Source organism: Lynx canadensis, chromosome D2 (genome assembly GCF_007474595.2).
Source record: "Lynx canadensis isolate LIC74 chromosome D2, mLynCan4.pri.v2, whole genome shotgun sequence".
In the NCBI taxonomy this organism is placed as follows: Eukaryota; Metazoa; Chordata; class Mammalia; order Carnivora; family Felidae; genus Lynx; species Lynx canadensis.
In genome coordinates this window covers 1,023,669-1,042,019 of record NC_044313.2, presented here as the reverse complement: position 1 = coordinate 1,042,019, position 18,351 = coordinate 1,023,669, and the positions used below count along the sequence as shown (strand labels likewise).

The 18,351-nt window shown below is 63.1% G+C and overlaps 1 long non-coding RNA gene across 1 annotated transcript; it reads left to right on the top strand.

Moving 5' to 3' along the window:
- Positions 1–9,110: 9,110 nt before the first annotated feature.
- Positions 9,111–17,621, top strand: LOC115527599. The gene is made up of 3 exons (XR_003972971.1): positions 9,111–9,395; positions 13,977–14,044; positions 17,589–17,621. It is a non-coding gene; the product is annotated as an uncharacterized LOC115527599 (long non-coding RNA).
- The last annotated feature ends 730 nt before the right edge of the window (positions 17,622–18,351 follow it).

Genomic DNA, 18,351 nt, shown 5'->3' with positions numbered 1-18,351 from the left:
GCCCGGCCAGGGCTCCCGGCCCCACGCTCCCAGGTCACAGCAGCAGGAACAGCCCCCAGGCCCAGGCATGAGGATGGCCACCGGGCTGTGGGGGTTTGCGTCCAGGTGTCCCATCCCGACCACCATCGCAGGAGACAGAGACCGGCCCTGCCCCAGAGCTGTCCCTGGGCTGTCCTGGGTCAGTGCCCTCCTCCCAGCTGGGATGCCTGGCCCCAAGATAGCTCTCAGACTGGGGTGCCCCGGCCCCTGGGCATGCAGGGACAGACAGCGCATCTAATTAAAAGGGAAGGTAGCTTTATTTTTTTTAAGTCTTTGTGACCGTTTCTTTAAGCAGCAAATTAATCATGTTTTCTTGTCAGTTTGATTTCATGGTACCCACGGCAAGCCTGTCCATGATAGTCCGTCATTCTTCCCAAGAACTGGGAGGCAGGGCCCACACCCAGCGCTGGCCCCGAACCTGGGTAGGTGGCTGGTCCCTGGCGACATCTGGGTGCCCTGGTGAGTCAGGTGCTCTGCTCCTTCCCTCCACCCGCCCCCACCGTGACCCTGATGGATGGGGCCAGCACAAGGGCAGCAGGAGGTAGTGGGCTTGGGGTGGGGGGTGAGGGTGGGGAGAGGTGCTGGTTGGGAAAATGGAGGAGGAAGGCTCATGCCAGCTTGGAAGGGGCTGGGGAGGAGGTCCTCTCGACAGAGGGACCTCCCCCCCCCCCCACCTCGAGCATGGCCCTGGCAGGAGGGGCCAGCTTGCTCAGTGTGATGAGGTCCTGGGTGTAAATGGGGTGTGGAGTATGTGAGGCCGGGCTGGAGGGACATCCGGGAGCCCAGAGGGAGCAGTCCTGGGCCCTTCCAGCTCTGGGCCCTGCCTCCCATGGACCCCCTGCAGGAGCTGCTCTGCTCTGAGAACAGGGCTGTCTGGGCATGCCCCCCATCGACAGAGCCTGTCCCTCTTGCTTTCAAGGAGACTGGGGGCAGGGTACAGGGGGAATGTGGCCCCAGGAGCCAGCCAGGCCCAGCCTGGTGCGTCCTGGGCCTGGATGCCACCCCGGGGAGGCTCATTCAGCCTCCAGCCCCACAGGCCCCTTCCCGCACCCAGCCTGGACTCGGGAGAAGAGCCAGCCCACCCCCCACCCCACCCCAGTCACCAGGGTCCTTGCTTCCCCCAGGGCTGGTCGGTGGTCATTGACCCCTGGCCAGCTGGCATTGCTTTTGGTGTCCCAGGCCTGGGGAGGACAGGAGGGTGACAGGTGGCGAACTTCCGGGTCTGTTTTCTGTCACGTGCCCCATCCCAGCCTATGCCCTGCTCCTCCAAGGGATGGGGTCTCAGTGCCCCCCACCAGGCTGCAGCATGAGGGCAGGGGCTGACAGAGGTGGGGACGGGCGGGGGCGGGGGAGGCTGGCAGGGGGCGGGGCTTACAGGGATGGGGCGGAGACAGGGCGGGGAGAGGGCGGGCTGACGGGGATGAAGCCCAGGCAGGGGGCAGGGACAGGAGAAGGGAGGGTGAGGGGGTGGGAGGCGGCCGGGCGGGGGATTGACAGGGGGCGGGGCTGACAGGGGCGGGGCTGACAGGGATGGGGACCGGGCAGGGAGGCGGGCGGGGGCGGGGTTGACGGGCGGGGCGGGGGCGGGCGGGGGATTGACAGGGGTCGGGGCTGACAGGGGCGAGGCTGACAGGGATGGGTTCCAGGCAGGGACGGGGGCGGGGTTGACGGGCGGGGACGGCCGGGGCGGGGACGGGGGCGGGGGGTCCGAGGACGCGGTGGAGGTGGGCCTAGGGGCTGGAGGGGCGTCCTCGGGGATGGAAGGGTCCCCCGGATGGAGGCGGGAGAGAGAGTTTCTGACCCGCTTCCACTCGGCCTCTTATTCGGGTCCTCTGCAACAGAACCCCCTCTGCATTCCCATAGCAACCTGGGGTGCCACCCCATTATTCGGTTGGGGGACCCAGGCCTGGAGAGGGCACGGCTTGGCCAGGGTGTTACCGGAGGCGCTTGGAACCCGAGGTTTATGCCCATCCTGCCGCCTGCCAGGGGGGCCGACCCCTCTCCGGCCCCCAGACCCCACGGGTTCTGTGAACTGGCCGTTGGGGGCGCACCGGGGCCTGGGCCTGGAGAGGCCTGGGCTTCACGATGGGGACAGGGCGCTGTGCCACACAGGTGGTGGGTGTGGGCCCCACAACTGTGCTTCTGCTCCCCAGGAAAGCACAGGAACCCACCACGTGCCTCCTGCTCTTGGGGGCAGTGAGGGTGGGGGCAGAGCAAACACAGGGTCCTCACTGGCGCTGAGGGGCTCTGCCACGCGGGTCGGGTCACCGCCGGCGCCCACATCTTCCAGCCGGTTTCTGATCCCGTCAGCCGGATTTACGGGCCCCAAAGCCCTGGACGCTCGGGGTCCCTGCAGAGGTGGCTCCCCCACCCCCCACCCCGCCATGCCTTCCCTTTGCTGCAAGAGTTCTTTTTCTCTAATTATGAAATAACCAGTGTTGGCGGTAGAAAATCAGCAAAATTAAAGCAGAAAATAAGAACGTGCAGTCTCCCCCACCTTCCCTACCCGGTGGGCCTTCTGCACATTTGCCCCCAGGTGGTCCTTCTGGGCCCTGGCTCCGCTCGGGAACACAGTCCCGGGGCCTGCCTCCCTTCCTGCCCCACCTGTAAGGGCAGCAGTCCTTCCTGATGCCAGAGTTGGCCTCCTTACCTTAGAGATCAGAGATCAGTTCGTAAGGCCCTTGGCCTCTGGCAGGGCAGCCAGCACCCTTGACCCTGTGCTTTTACAGACTGGCTGGACATCACCGACCACATGAGGGAGGCGGGGCTGTGGGGCTCCCTCCACGCCCAGTGTGGCTGAGGGCAGAGGCCCAGGGCCCCAAACCTGGGAGCACAGCTTAAGGAACCCGAAGAAGGGTCTGGGATCAGCGTCCCCGTTTGAAGACAAGGATTCGGAGGCTGAGGCCTCCTGGGGGGAGGCGGCCGTCAGTCGGCTTGGGCTGTTATGACAACGTACCATGGACCTGTGCTTCTCACGGACTGGAGGCTGGCAGTCCAAGGTCAAGGTGCCTCACGGTGTTTGGTAAGGGTCCCCCGTTGCTTCACAGACGGCCACCTTCTTCCGTGTGGTTGAGAGAGAGGAGAGAATGAGCCTGGTGTCTTTTCTTACACTCTTCTTACGCTGACCCTACCCGGGGGCCACCCTCACAGACTCATCTAAATGTAACCGCCTCCCAGGCTCCTCTCCAAAAAAAAAAAAAAAAAAAAAAAAAAAAAAAAGCCAGCCCGCTGGGGGTTAAGCTTCAACGTAGGGATTTTGGGGGCCCAAACATCCAGTCCTTATCAGGGCAGGGGTGTCCACATGCAGAGTGCATCCTGGACCAGTGGGTGTGAGTTGGGCCTCGGGACAGCTAGCAAAGCTGGCAGGAGCAGAGGTGGGGAGGCAAACACGGGCCCACCCGAGGGGCACTGGGCGGGGCGAAGGTGGGGCCAGGAGGGAGGCCTGCAGAAAGGGGAAGGGGCCATAGATAGGTGTGGGCAGCACGGGGGTTTCGGGGAACATGTGGGGAGAGCCCGAGCCCCTCACGGTGGGAGCGGCACTCCATGGGCTGCAGATCCCACGGGGAGGAGGCCCACGGCTGGGCTGCCTGGTCCTGCACCGGGTCTGTGTAGGAGGGGACTGTCCCTCCCCCACAAAGAGGAGGGCTGGGGGCACACAGCCGAGGCCTGCTTCGGCATGGTCGCTGAGGCCCTGCCCAAACCACCGGCTCCCACCTGCTCCCTCCCACCACCCGTGGGTCCCGCTGGGGGCAGTGCCCAGCCCTCCCCCCTCCCTCCTCCCTCCCACCACCCGTGGGTCCCGCTGGGGGCAGTGCCCAGGATCGGCACCCACGGGGCAGCCGGAAGGGGAGATTTTAGGGCCGGCTGCTGTGATGCTGTCCCAGCCCTCAGGTCCCTAATCCGGATGCAGTTTGAAGCATGGAGCTCCTAATGGCTATTTGTCGCGGAGACAACGGTCTCGATGATTCCTTTGAACAATTGGCTGTGTATTATCAGCGTAGGCAGGGTTTGCAACAGAGACAAGCACGTGGGCCCCGGAAGCGCCTCAGACCACCTGCCCCCGCCCTCTGGGGAGACGGGAAACCAGCACAAGCTGCATCGGCCACCCCCGCGCAGCCTAAGACTCAGCGGTGTTGAGAGCATTCAGAGTCGGGGGTTGCAGAGCACAGCGGTCGCCCCCTGACGCGGTCCCCAGCCCCTGGCGCCCTGTCTCTAGGCGTGGCCTGTTCTGGACTTTTGGTGCAAATGGAATCCTACAGTACGTGGACTTTGCCCTGGCTTCTCTCGCCGAGCGTGGTCTCTCCAGCGCCCTTCCGCGTCCTCGCGCTTCTCCCCCTCCTCCGAGGATCACACTCCATCCGCGCGTGGGCCACGTGTCCTTCATGCGCTTTCTTCTTGATGGACCTTGGGTGGTGTCTATCTCTTGGCCGTTATAAATAGCGCTGCCAAGGACGCTCACGCACGGGTCCTGTGTCGGTGTACGTCGGGGTCCCGTGGGCCATGGACACTCACGTCCCTTTTGTGAAGGTGTCGTGATGGGGATTTGCAGTCTCAGGTGCTCTGATGTGACCCCAGCTCCCAGCTGTAGTCCGAGGAGCAGGCACTGAGACCCTCTGGCTCGCGGCCCTGCTGCCTGAGCTGGCCCTCCCCTACCCCATGGATGTGGACTTCCCACGCGACCCACGGCAACAGCTACTGAGGGTAGTGGTGGGGCTGGGACTCCAGACACGGGCGCACAGACACACCCAAGCCTGCTGGTGCCCACTGTTCAAGCTGCCTTTCTCACACACGTCTGGCTGCGACGCGTCAGCCCTTTGGGACGGTCCCTAACCAGCGGCTGCCCACACGATGCGTTAAGATCTGCTGGCCCATCGCGCTGGCCCACGGAGGCTGGAGAGGACAGTGACAAGGTGGTGAGGTCGCCACCTGCAGCCTGTCCCCAGCCCCGCCAGCCTGGTCATTCAGCGTCTGGCCCCAGAAGCCCCAAGCCCCCGCGGGATGCTCCTTCGGGCGAGAGCTGTGTCCACTCCACAGGTGCCTCTTCCCTGGATGGGACACTCGTGTCACCGGCCTCTCTGGTCGAGCCCCCAGCGTTTCGGAGCCCGTCCGTGTCCCCAGAGCCGTCTCGCGGTGGGCATCAAACACTCAGGGGCCTAGCGTGTGGTGCCGGTGGGGCGTGGAGTGCACACCCAGCCGGCCGTGTGCTCCCTGGCCTGTGGCACAGGGCCGCGTTCTCCCGGCAGCGAAATGGAGCGTCCGTGTTCCGTCCGGCGGATGCCGCACGCAGGCGAGCCTCCCGCCGGCTGACCGCGCTCCCTCCAAACAAGCGTCACTTCTGGGCTTAGCTCTACAGGAATCCTGACTTTCTGATTCACACAGTGAGCCTTTTTTCCTTGAAATATTTAATGTGTTACATTCCAACTTTAAACACATTCGCTCTGAAGTAGGCTAATTGTTTAGGTTGTTAAACTGAATTTGGCTCTGAGATCTTAAAACGGAAACGAGATCCTGCCAGATCTGGGCACCTAAACAGACAGTTTGGTGGGTCGGTTCGCCGGAAAAGGCACCTCTTTCTGCGGGATCTGGGGTCGGGCTTGTGTTTACTGGGACTGAGGTGGTTTTACCCGCTGGCACGGTATCCACGGTCGGAGTCAGGTGTCCAACATCGATGCAGAAGCTCAGGAAAACCTCCGAAATGAGGTTTTCGGTTTAATTACTCTGAATGTAATGCTGAGACTAAATCACACGTGCAGTCAGAATGGAAAACGTCAGAGAAGAATTTCGGATCTGCACAGCTGGGAATGGAATGTTCTGGCATGTCCTGGAGCGGGGCCATTTGCTGATGCCGTGCACATGTGCGCGTGTGCGTGCGCGTGTGTGTGGGACGCGTCAACACGGATTGTCCTTTCATCACCGTCGCTTCCTACAGGCCACCCTGGAGATGCCCACTGTCCTGTGGCTCACGGGTCGTGGAACCCAGGGCTGCGTGGCCCTGGGACCGGCCGCCCCACTCGCGGCTGGTGAGGGGCTGGGCTGTCCTAAGTCCCGCCATGCTCCGGTGGGGGTGTGGGAGGAAGGCCTGATGACAATTTTTTCCCATAATTCATGGACGGCAAAAAATTAATGAGCCTTATACTTTAGAGCAGTTTTGGGGTTACGGAAACATGGGGCAGACAGTTCAGAGTTCCCGTTTCCCCTCCCCACGCCCCACCCCTGCTGTTCACAGCTGCTCTAGTGAGTGCCTTTGTTGCAGTCACCCAGCGAGTCCCGGTACATTATTATGGATTAATGTCCATAGTTTGCACTAGGGTCTCTCTCTGTGCAAACCCATACCTTCCGTGGGTTCTGACAAACGCGCGGTGACAATGTCACACGAAATAGTGCCACCGCCCTGAAAATCCCCTGCACTCCACCTGCTCATTTAGGTTTTCAATGAATAAAGACACATAGGCTCACACACGAAGGCAGTTATTTTGAGATAATTATCAAAAGGCTAGACGCAGGCGTGCAAAGCGGTGGTGTGCGTGTCCCCCGCATGGCAGAGGCCCCGTGGTTTGGCGGTTGTGGGAAGCGTGGACGTTTGAAGCGTCTGCCACGAGAGGACGGGGACACAGGCGCATCTGTGGGTTATGGAGAAAATTCCCGGCACCGGGGACATTCCCAGTGGAGGGCAGTGCTAACTTTCAGGTGGAGGTTTGTGCAAAGACAGGTGTCATTTTCTCCTGCCCGAGTTCACAGATCCCCTGAATTAAGGATCCCTGATCTGGGGGAAACACCAAACGCTTGTGGAGTCAGAACACACGCCAGTGGGAATACAAAGCCCGGTGTGTGGCTTTGAAATCCACACCATCACAAGCGGCCAAGTGGGCTGGGCCCCGGGATCTCACACGGACAGAAAACGGGTTCATTGGGAGAAGCTGGGAGAAGCTGCAAGAGGGAGGGTAGTTATCGTTCACCGCGGAGCAGGCGTGAAGTCTGCGTCTCCGTGTCTCCCCGTGGCGGCGGGAGCCTCGCCCCAGCGCCGGGGGAAGCCGGGCGTCTGGCTCCCGAGGGCCCACAGCAGGCTGGACGCCCGGCCCCCGCACCGCCATCGTCTCCACGCGATTCCTCACGCGCCCGGTGGTAAGCGCCCTGGAAAGGACGGCGCAGTGCAAACTCTCCAGTGCTGTGTCCAGGACGAGCCCCGCAGAGCAGGTGTGGCCCCCCGCAGGCTTGCCCCAGGCCTTGGGACACAGGGGCTGCGCGGAGGGCCGTGCAGGTGCGGAGAGGGGCGAGCATCACCCTGGGGGCTGTAGGGAAAGGCCTCTGCAGGAGGGGTCCGTGAGCACAGAGACCCTCGAAGTGTGGCCTTGTGTGCACAGCACCTCCATGGTCGGCGCCAGCCCGGGGCCAGAGCAGCCGCTCAGGGTCCCCACCTGTTGCCCCTGTGCGAGGCCCTCCGGCTTGTCTCCCGCAGGCGCTGCGCCCAGGTCTCCTGCGGTCCCCCTGCCCGTGCCCACACAGGCCATTTTCTGCCCCACTTGTTTTGACCTCCTTCCTCGGGACCAGGGACCCTTCTCACCCCCTGGGTCCCAGAGACAGCCTGTCCACCCTCCCCTCCCCCCCTCCCCTCGAGGTCTGGCTGCTGGGTCTGGCTCAGGTAGGGTCTTTCCCAAGTCACTGCTCCAACCGGGCACCCGGTGAGGCAGTGGGAATGATGGGCAGCCTGTTCAGGGCTTGAGGGACTTGAATGTCAACCTGCAGCCGGGGGGCTCAGCCACTGACTGTCCCTGTCCCTGTCCCTTCTGTGGTGTCTGCCACGCCCTCCACGTGGGCCCTGGCTCTGAGCCAACGAGCGAGTGGGGCAGGTGCGCTGGAGACCTCCCAGCAGGAAGGACAGGCGTCTGCCCCCCCGCCCCAGCTTTGCATACTTGTCATTCTGAACACCCATCTGCCCCCCATGTCCCTGCGCGGATCCCTATGCCCCATCAAGAGCCCAAAAGGCAGGTGCTGGTGCACTCAGCCCTACCTGTCGGCGAGCAGGTAGCCTGGGTCTTGGCAGTGGTCCCTCATCTGGCTCAGCAGAGGCGCAGGACCAAGCCCTGCCCCCTATCCTGACCCGCCCCCCGCTTAGAGATGTCCCTCCCTACTGCCTACTGCCCAGCTCGCTGTCCTTGTCCTGCCCCTTCTCCTGGGGAGGCAGGACCTCGGGCTGCTTTCTTCCTGGCTCCTTTCCTTCTCTCTGAGACGGCTTTTGTCTGAGGAAGTGATCCCGCCTAGTGGGCACTGCCGATGGGTCTGTGGGCACCATGGCTGGACAAGGGCAGGGCCCATTTCAGGATCTGGGGTGTCAGAGTCCTGGCCCCTGGGGGCCCCGGGGGGGGGGGCTCTCGCCTGCCCCTGCCATCTCTCAGGCCTGTTCCTCGCCCAGTGGGGCCCGCTCTGCCCACCGGCCATCTTCTCTACATCCAGACCGTGCCTACCTACAGCCTGAGTCCCAGGCGGGTTCCGGGGGGTTTGCCCGGCACCTGCTGGGGACCCCTGAGACTCTGCGATGCCACGATGGTGACACCGTTTCCTGGGTAACTGCAGCCAGCCGCCAGGCCTGCCTACCTGTTGTGGGGTGCAGGCCGGGGATGCCAGGTGAGAGGGTGTGTCCCCGCGTGTGTGTGAGAGTGGGGGTGAGGGTCGTGTGTGTCCGTGAGGGCATCTGTCCGGGGACTGTCTGTGGTTGTGGGTCTTTGTGGGGTGTGCCTGGCTGTCCCAGGTCCGTGTGCCGGCGTGTGTGACTGTGTCTCTTCGTGCCTGGAGGCTCAGGGAGGGCAACCTGGCCTAACCAAGCGCTAAGGTAGCCACGGTAAGGACTTCTGGCCACTCCCCACCTGCCCTGGGCCTTCTGGCAAATTCGCACCAGCAAACAACAGCGGGCCTGCCTGTGTGGTTGGCGGGACTGAGCCCTGGCCTGGCCCAAGGAGCTGGGCAGACCCAGGGTTGGGGGAGGCATGGGGAGAGGAGGGGGCGTGGCTAGCTCTCAGCAGGAAGCAGTTGGTTCCTCCAGTTCCCAGGGTGGTCCTCAAAGCCTACCACCCCCAGCTTCCTGTTGGCTCCTCCCTTTCCCTGCCCAGCCTCTCTGTGGGGACTGGTGGCCTCCCGTCCCCTCCCGTCCCCTCCCGTCCCCTCCCGGGGACGATGGGTGGGGTCCCCGAGTCCCCCTGGCCCATGGGTTCTGAGGAGTGGCTTTGGAGCTGTGGGGGTCATGGGGCTAAGCCGCGGGCGGGTGGGTGTGCAGGTCACTCTGGAGGGCAGGGTGCCCTCACGTCACGTCCTTCAGGCGCTGCCTCCCCTAGGTCTGCGTGTCAGTGATGGCGCCGCACCAGGTAAACAGTCCGGGCCATCGGGAAAGAAGACCATCCCCCGGGGGCCACAGGCTTGTTCTGTGGGCTGGGGGGGTGTGGACCTTGGCTAGGAGATCCAACAGCTTTGGTGGCCCCTCGCCTGGGGCCTGGGGACCTGGGGGCAGGTCCCAGGCAGGTCTGAAGTGCGGACTGGGGCAGACCCTGTGGAGGCTCCTCGGGAGCAATGTGGGGACAGGCTTGGAGGCCACCGGGCAGTGCCGGGGGCGGGGGCTGACCGGAGGTGCCTGGAGCCCACGTGCCCCGTCCGTGCCCCGTGCTGGGGCCTGCCTGCGTGAGTCCGTGTTGAGGAGTGGACCAGAGATGAAACGAAAGCTCTGAGGTCACTCGCACACGGGAGCTCCGTGGCCACTCTGTGACTGGGGCCTCCGCTCCCTGGGGAAGCAGCCACATGGACGGGCGCAGAGCAGGGAGGCCACACGGGGAGGCTCTCTGGACTCTCTAGGCCCAGCCCCAGCCAGCAGAGCCCCCGAAGGGCCCGGACCCGCCCAAGGGCTGAGAGGGAGCAGGTCCCGGGGTGTGGGGGGGGGGCAGGACTGGGGTGTGCTCCAGGGGGTCAGTGGCCCCAGGGCGCCCTTTGTTCAGCAGCAGATGTGACCACCCCCCACGCCCACGCCCCCAGGCGCAGGCCGGATGTGGACCCCGTCCCTGGAGGGATGCACATGGGAGCCGATATATAGATTTTCCTCTCTGCTGACTGGACTGCGCCTGCGCTGGCGGCAAATGAAGGAATAAAAACACGCACAGTTTACGGTTCACACTTGAAACAAAAACGTTTCCCCCTTTGAGCTGACGTTGGATCAAGACAAACGAGATGTCAACCCGACGCTGGGGAATGAATCACCGCCGTGGCCGACATCCCGTGTTGGAGCCCCGGGGCCCCCTGGCCGGCCGTGCAGGGCCGGCCCGAGCGGCGGGTGCCCGTGCGCGGGGTCCGCCCAAGGATATAAGTGACCCGGGCGGGAAACCAATGCTCCTGCTGAAAGCCTTTCTGCGGTAATGGAGGCTGTCAGGCTTGGTTCAACGTGAGCCCCGTCTGGGGGAGGAGAGAGAGAGGGAGGAGCGTTTCATTATGTAATTGTTATTGAGTCTAATTTAGCACAGATTCTCCCAGTTCCAGAAGCAACGGCAGAACCATGACTTTGGTGGCGGGACTGGTCTGTGTTCAAACTAACTGAGAGACCTGGGGCACCAGGTTGGGCAGAACAGACCCACAACGTCAGGTGGCCGCTGGCCTTCGACATCCGGCCCAGGGAGGCGGGGAGAGGGGACCGGCTTCTCCCCCCGCCACGGGTGCCTGCTGGTGCCCAGGGGGGCGGGGGCGGGGCTCAGCCTGGGGCTAGGTGCCGTGAGCAAAGGGGGGATGGGGGAGGGGTGGGGAGGAAAGTTCTTAGCTTCTAACCGTAGCCTGCTCTTTCTGGTGATTGGCCCCCATCCAGGAGCCCACTCAGAGTCACCTTTTAGACCCAGAGACACTCCTGTCACCGGGAAATTTTGAGGGATTTAGGACCTCTCTCTGAGGGGACAGAGGCCAATATATAATTTTTCTACCATTTTCTACCCTTCATTATGTGGTGGGTCTCATCCAATCAGTTGAAGACCTCAAGAGAAGAAGACTGTGGTCCCCTGAGAAGGAGGGAGCTCTGTCTCCAGGGAATTCTGGAGCCCAACTCTCCCCTGGGTGTGCAGCCTGCGGCCTGCCCTGGAGATTTAGGGCTCTCCAGTCCCCCACAGTCGTGTGAGCCAGCTCCTTAAAATCTCTCTCTGTCCCAACCTCCTTCCCTGTCTCTCCCTTTGTCTCTCTCTGTCTCTCCTGCTCCCCAGTGTTTCCCCTCTTCCTACAGTCACCAGGAAATCGAGATGCGGGAAGGGGCCACTCCCCCACACGCCAGAGCCTCAGGGAGGCCTTCCTGCCCCTCTGAGGGGGTTCTCTGGGGTTTGGGTCCCACCGGACGCCTCTGCAAAGTACAAAGGCTGTTGTCGACCTCTGGTGCACCACGAATCCAGGATATACGTATCCGGAGCACCACAGAGGACAGAGAAAACCAGCAGGAATGTGACCCGAAATCAGCCCACCCAGGCTCCAGGGCTCTCAGACTCCTGGATGACATGGCCTCCTGGGGCTGGGGCCTGCCGGCTTCCGGTCCTGCCCGGCTCAGCCTGGACCCCAGCCTCACCGTGGCTCTGGCTTTGCGCAAATGTGGGAATTTCCTCCTCGACGCAGGAGCGGCCTCTCCACAAACTCGGGCAAGAAAGCGGCCTCAGCTCCTGCAAACAGAGGCCGCCCTCAGAGCCCCCCGCTAGCCCCCCACGTCCTCAGAGCCCCTCTCCACCCTCAGACCCCCTGCCCCCCAGGGCCAGCCTTTCTGTGTGTACTGTTGTTCTGTTCTGCTCCGGTTACAAAAACTGTAGCTGTTTATCGTGTCTCGCTAAGAAAGTGGAAACGAATAGGTAAAGAAGAAAATTAGAGCTCCCGCGATCCAGGGCGCTCACAGTCGCCTCCGGCATATTCTCCTGGAGAACCACGCACATCCGGGCACGCTCGCAGGGACACAGGTGCGTGCTTCTCACACACTTTCTCATGCGTTAACACGTGTTCAAAACCAAAAGAACCTTAATGGCCCCCCGGTGCCCCCCACCCAGCGTCCCCCAAGGAATCCACTGCTCCTGACATGTTCTCTGCTGCCGAGATTCCGTGTTTGTGAACAGCCCTCGATGAGCGTGTCTGTCCTGGTCTGCGAGGCCGTGCCCCCCAGGGGTGTGCCGGTGGACAGATTGCTGGATCCGACCAGGAGGGCCCCGGGCGTTCGGGCCCCTCGGGGACGGCAGCCCTGAATTCCACCGCGTGGGCCAAGCCCGCAGGGCACCAGCAGCGTGGCCCCCGAGGAGCAGGACCCGTGGGCGCCGTGGGCACCGTGAGTGGTCCCTGGAGGCCCCTGGTCAGGAGCAGACGCCCGCCCTGCAGTGCACGGTGGTGACCTCTCCTGTCTCTTTAAGCGCTCTGGTGCGTTTTCTAGAAACGTGGAGGGGTCCTGTCCTTAACCGTTTGCAAAATGGCTTTATCGAGCTCTAAGGCCTGTGCCCTTCACCTCACCACCTCAGGCAACTCTGGAAGAGCTCGTCACCTCCAGGCCAAGCGCCTCCCTCTTGCCCGTTACGGGCAACCCCCCTCCCCCAGCGCCTGGCCCCCACAAATCCGCTTTCTGGCCCCTTCCCTTTACCTTTCCTGGACTGTTCACGTGAATGCAGCCGGACGGTACGTGGACTTTGCTCCCGGCCCCCTCGAGCGCCTCATGTTGCTCGAGTTGCCATGTTGCTCGGCGGCTCGCGCGTGTCCGTGATTCCCTTCTTTCTGCGGCTGAGAAACGGTCCCCGTGCCTGTGCCGCACTTCAGCCGCCCGTGGGCACTCAGCTCACTTCCAGCCTCTGCCTGCCGGGCCCCGGCCGCTGAGAACACGCGTGCACACGCCTCGCGCGGATGCGCGTCCTCATGTCTCGGGCACATGTCTAGTAGTGGGCTGCCGGGTCTTGGGGTGACTCACGTTCGGGGAGCCGCCAGGCTGTCCTCCGTGGCGGCGCCACTGTGCATTCCCGCCGGCCGTGAGCCGGGGCTCCGCTGTCACCGCACCCTCCCCGGCACTCTTTATTATCTGTCCTTTTAATTCCATCAGCTGGGCGTGGAGCCGATGCCATACCTGTCCCGCGAGAGGGGACAGATGGACGAGCCACAGCAGGCCGCAGGTGGCACCCGCCAAAGCAATGAGTTCTAGAAAACGTGAGCTGGTGATTGGAGACATTCGTGCCTACGACTTGAGGCAGAAACAGAATTAAAAATAAAACTGGTCGGGGGCACCTGGGTGGCTCAGTCGGTTAAGCGGCCGACTTCGGCTCAGGTCATGATCTCGCGGTCCGTGAGTTCGAGCCCCGCGTCGGGCTCCGTTCTGACAGCTTAGAGCCTGGAGCCTGCTTCGGATTCTGTGTCTCCTCCTCTCTCTGCCCCTCCCCTGCTCATGCTCTGTCTCTCTCTCAAAAATAAATAAAGAGGGGCATCTGGCTGGCTCAGTCGGTTAAGCGTCCGACTTCCGCTCAGGTCCTGATCTCGCGGTCTGTGAGTTTGAGCACCGCGTGGGGCTCTGCGCTGACAGCTTAGAGCCCGGAGCCTGCTTTGGATTCTGTGTCTCCCTCTCTCTGACCCTCCCCCGTTCATGCTCTGTCTCTCTCTGTCTCAAAAATAAATAAACGTTAAAAAAAAAATTAAAAAAAAAATAAAACCGGTTGGAGGCGTCTGGGGGCTCAGTCGGTTGAATGTCTGAGTTCTGACTTTGGCTCTGGTCATGATCTCACGGTTCGTGAGTTCGAGCCCCGCGTCAGGGTCTCTGCTGGCAGTGTGACCTGTGCTCATTCTCTCTCTCTCTCTCTCTCTCTCTCTTTCAAAATAATTAAACTTAAAAAAAAATGTTCATCTATTTAAAAAAATGAAGCTGGCTAAAATCCCCAATTCTCCTGATCTGTATCTTGATTTCAATTTTATTTTTTTGTTTTTAGATGTTCATTTAAACATTGACGCTCCCGCTGGCCCTGCTCTGTCTCCTCCCAGCTGACCGTAGGAGCAGGTGGGTGCCCATGCGTGTGGGCAGGGGTGCGTCGTTGACCAAAGCGAGTTCTTAGCACACCTCCGTATCGTGACCAGCGAAGTCACCAGCCCCGAAGGCTGACGGGTCAGGTCCCCTCGGCACCAGCAGGAGCAGGAGGGGGAGGAACGACGGGGAACAGCAGGGAACAGGGCATCTCGTGGAAGCATCCGGAAGCATCCACGCCCCAGATGACCCGGCACCACAGGAAGGGGTGGGCGCGACGGGCCTTGTCTCTACTTCATGTGCTGGGACACATCCGTGCACTGTGGTTGCCAGGTAGAGGGAGGGCCGGGAACATTCTGAAGAGCCAGACCCCAAAGGTTGCTCTGCGGCCCAGTGGACGGGGCGAGGTGTTCCTCCCCGAGGTCACCAGAGCCGACTACGGGTCCACATGGCAGAGAGGAGGGGGACCCAGACCCCACTGGAGATCTGGGCAGGGGCTGTGTCCCCGGGGAGGGGCTGTGTCCCCGGGCGGGGACTGTGTCCCCAGGCAGGGGCTGTGTCCAAGGGCCTGGCCCCCAGGTGCCCACCCGGGGGGCTTGGCTGTTTGACCTCCGTGGGCCATGGCAGGGCAGGGCATGGGAGAGTCCTGGGGGCGGGTCGGCGTCTGGGTGCTTGTGACAGATGTCCTGCCGATCCCATAAGGACCTTGTGGACGTGCCACTCCAGGGCCACAACCTGCTGTCAACCCTGGGGTCCTGCCAAGGGTCCCTACGGGTGGAGCCAGCCTCCCTTCTGGAGGAGCTGCCCCAGCTGTGGCTCCCAGCGCCCCTGGTACGGGCAGTGCTAGCTTGCTGAGGACAACAGGATGACACCCCTCGATCTGCTTGGCGCCCCCAAAGCTGGGCATGAGGAGGCACCCCCATGAGTGGGGGAGCCATCAGACCATCCCACATTCTGCCCGGGGGCTTGGTCTCCCCTTGGAGAAGGCCTGTGCTCACCCCTTTCTTCCCTGAAGTCCCTGGGGCTGGAATGGGGGGCGGGTGCCCAGCAGGGCCTGGACAGCCTCCCTGTCACAGGCCACCTGCCCCTGAGGCCATGCTCTGCCTGGGTGGGCTCCCTGGCTCTGCCCGCCTCCTGGAGCCCCTGGGCAGCTGCACTGCCCCTCTCCCCACAGGATCTGGGCGCTGGGACCCCCAGGGCTGCACCCCCAGTCATGAGGCCCCAGCCAGAGTCACAGTGTACAGTGACTCCCAGCGGCTCCTGACTCCACCCTCTGGCCCCTGCCCCTCTCCCAGGGCACCGGGAAGCCACTTTCAGGGGGAGGGAAAGGCCAGGCCCTGGTCAGCTCTCGAGCTCAGCAGTGGAGTTAGTCAGAAGGAGGGAGGAGGTGGGACCCCAGGGTCAGCTCTCTGTCTTCTGGTCCTGCCTCCTTCCGGGGCAGGAGCCTGGCTGACTCAGGGGTGGGGGTGGGGTGGGGCTGGTGGGGTAGGGTGGGGTGAGATGGGCAGGGCCCCATATTTGGTCAAATGCTGAGGAAGCCTCAGGTGTGGAGCATTCCAGAAGCTTGGACTCCCGGGGAGGGCCCTAGGCAGACCTCAGAGATGGCCTCTCAGCTCCCTGCTGACTCACTGGGAGAGGCAGAGGAAGTGCAGGGGAGCTGGGGGTGGGGAGGGGAGGGCGGGGAGGGCGCCAGGGCCTCCCTGAGCCTCCCGCAAGGCCCTTCCTGGCGGCTCCCCAGGGCCCTGGGCTCCGGCCACATGGTCAGCTGGCCGGGAGGCCCTCTGGGCAGGAGAGAGGGGCCTGGGGAGCTGCTGGGTCCCATGGGAGGGTGGGGGGGGGCTGGGGAGAGTCCCACCAGAGCCTGACGTGGGTGTGGGGTCCCTTGAGGCTGGGACGTGGTGTCTGTAGAGACCTTCGAGTCTCAGGCTTTGAATCAGCAGCTCAGGAAGGGCCTGAAGGGCCTGTGAGATTGCCAGCTGGGCCACACGCCCCGGGCCTCTCCCTCCTCCTGCTGGGGTGAGGGGCCCGCAGGGCAGCCAAGGTGGTCCACATGGGGGCCAGGACCAGCAGGCGGAGGCAACATGGGGTGCTGAGGGAGCCCTCGCCCCCCCCCCCGGCCGTGGGCTCCTGCCACCTTGGGCAGGGCTGGGTGGGCCGCACCACGCGGGGCAGGGGGTTAACGAAAGGCCACGGGTGTCAGGCGTGTGTGTGTGTGTGTCCGTGCGCGTGCAGGGTCTCGCTGGTGTCCCTTCCTCCCCCCACATCTGCCTCCCCTCCCTTCCCCTTCCCCCCTCCCCACTGGGATCCAGTGGGCACGGGAGTCACTGGGCACACAAGAACCTAGTTATTTCTCTTCGAGGCCCGGGCCACCAGGAGAGCCGTCTTCTCTTCTCCCTGGCAGCCCCCCCCCACCCCCAGCCTGCACCCCCAGGGGCCCAGGGCCTGGGAGAGGCGGTGATGCGGGGTGGCTGGAAAAGCCAGTTCCGTGGGGCCCCTCGCTGGCCTGTGCTGACAGGTGGATGGCAGAGTTTCCAGCGGCCTGCTGTGTGGGGAGGCCGAGGGCCTTCGGCGGGGGCTGCCTCGAGCCTCGAAGAGGCTGGCCTCACCCCAGCGAGAGAGAGGAGGCCTCCCAGACCCTTGCACCGTCCTCGGCGACGCCAGGGCACCAAGAGCACTGGGCCCCACAACGCTTCTGGGAGGACGGGCTGCCAGGGACACCTCAGACCCTGGAGCGAGGAAGGGCAGGGCCGGCAGGGGAGGGGAGGCCTGGGGTCCTGGGGGCCCGTGGGGAGGCCGGAGCCAAGGAGCTGTCCCCTGTCTCTGGGAGAAAGCTAATGGTGCGCCTGGCGGAGGCAGGAAACAAATTGCTTGTCCGGATTCCTCATTAAAATACAGCCTAAGTGATGGCACCCCGGGGACGCCACAGGCCCCTGGGACAAGGCTGCTCATCGCTGTGTTGGGCAACAGTTTTCCTTAAGCGCAAAGAGGGAGAACCCCGCCCCCCAGACAGAAATAGCATCCTTGGCCCCCATTTCCTGCCTCCAGGGGTGCCCCTCGCTCCCCTCCAGCGGGCGACCACGCCCCTCCGGGCCCTGTGCCCCCTGTGCCCACGGGCTCCCCAAGCTCCCCTGGGAACCTACTGCTTTGTCTTACACTTTGTGCTTCTAAAATAAAAATTTTGAATTTTAATGAAATAAGTTTTCTAAAAGCTGCCCATTATAGAAAAGGTGAAAATACAAAAAGAAGTTTCCTTCTGGGGAGAAATGAGGAGGAGATCACGGGTGGGCCAGCGGGGTAAGGGGCCAGGAGCCACCTGTCTGTCCTCCGGAACTCGAACCCACGAACCGTGAGATCATGACCTCAGACCCTGCCATAGGGCCACGTGGGCACATGTTGAGGACAGAGAGGGGGGCAGCCCGCTGCGGTGGTGGGAGGAGCTGGTGGAGGTGCCTGAAGGGCGTGGCCTGCACCGTGGGGCGCCTCCCACCGAAGCTTCTCGTGACCCTGGGATGGAGGGTGGGCCGCGTTCCTCACAGCGAGGGTCCCCTCTTTAAAGTTTTATTTTTATTTTTTATTTTAGAGAGAGACAGAGAGAGCGTGAGCAGGGGAGGGGCAGAGAGAGAGGGAGACACGGAATCCGAAGCAGGATCCAGGCTCCAGGCTCCGAGCGGTCAGCACAGAGCCCGTTGGGGGGCTCGAACCCACGAACCGTGAGATCATGACCTGAGTCGAAGTCACAGATGCTCAACCGCCTGAGCCACCCAGGGGCCCCGCGGATCCTGTCTTTAAATGTGGCTGTGCTTTCGTCTATGAGAGATTCACACTGCCTTTGTGCGTTGTGTTATTCTGGTGACTCCCGTCAGACGTTCGTGTTCTGGGCTGTACTGACCCGGCCAGCAGGGAAGGCCAGGCTGGCCTTCCCCAGGTGCCAGGAGGGTGCTGGGGCTGGAACAGAGGTGCTGGGGGGCGGGGCAGGGAGGTGAGTCCCAACCCAATGGACGTCGCCCTCAGCACTGGGAGGCCCAGACGGTGGGTAGGAGACACACGCCCCACCCCGCCCAGGGACCTGGCTGGCCAGGCCCCTCCCTGTGCCCAGAAGCACCCCCACCCGACCCCCAGGACTTCCTGCTGGTCCAGCTTGTCCTCGTGACCCCTGGACAAAGGGAAGGCTGTGGCGCTTAGGGGCAGGGCAAGGGCAGGAGGGGGTCTCAGCCGGCAGAGAGGCAGCTTGGCCCTTCCCGTGGATTTCTAGGCAAGGCCTTTGGTGAAGGGAGAGAGAGGGGAGAGGGGCCAGGGCGGGTCACCCTGGGGGTACGGAGAGGGTCCCTCCCCCCACGACACCC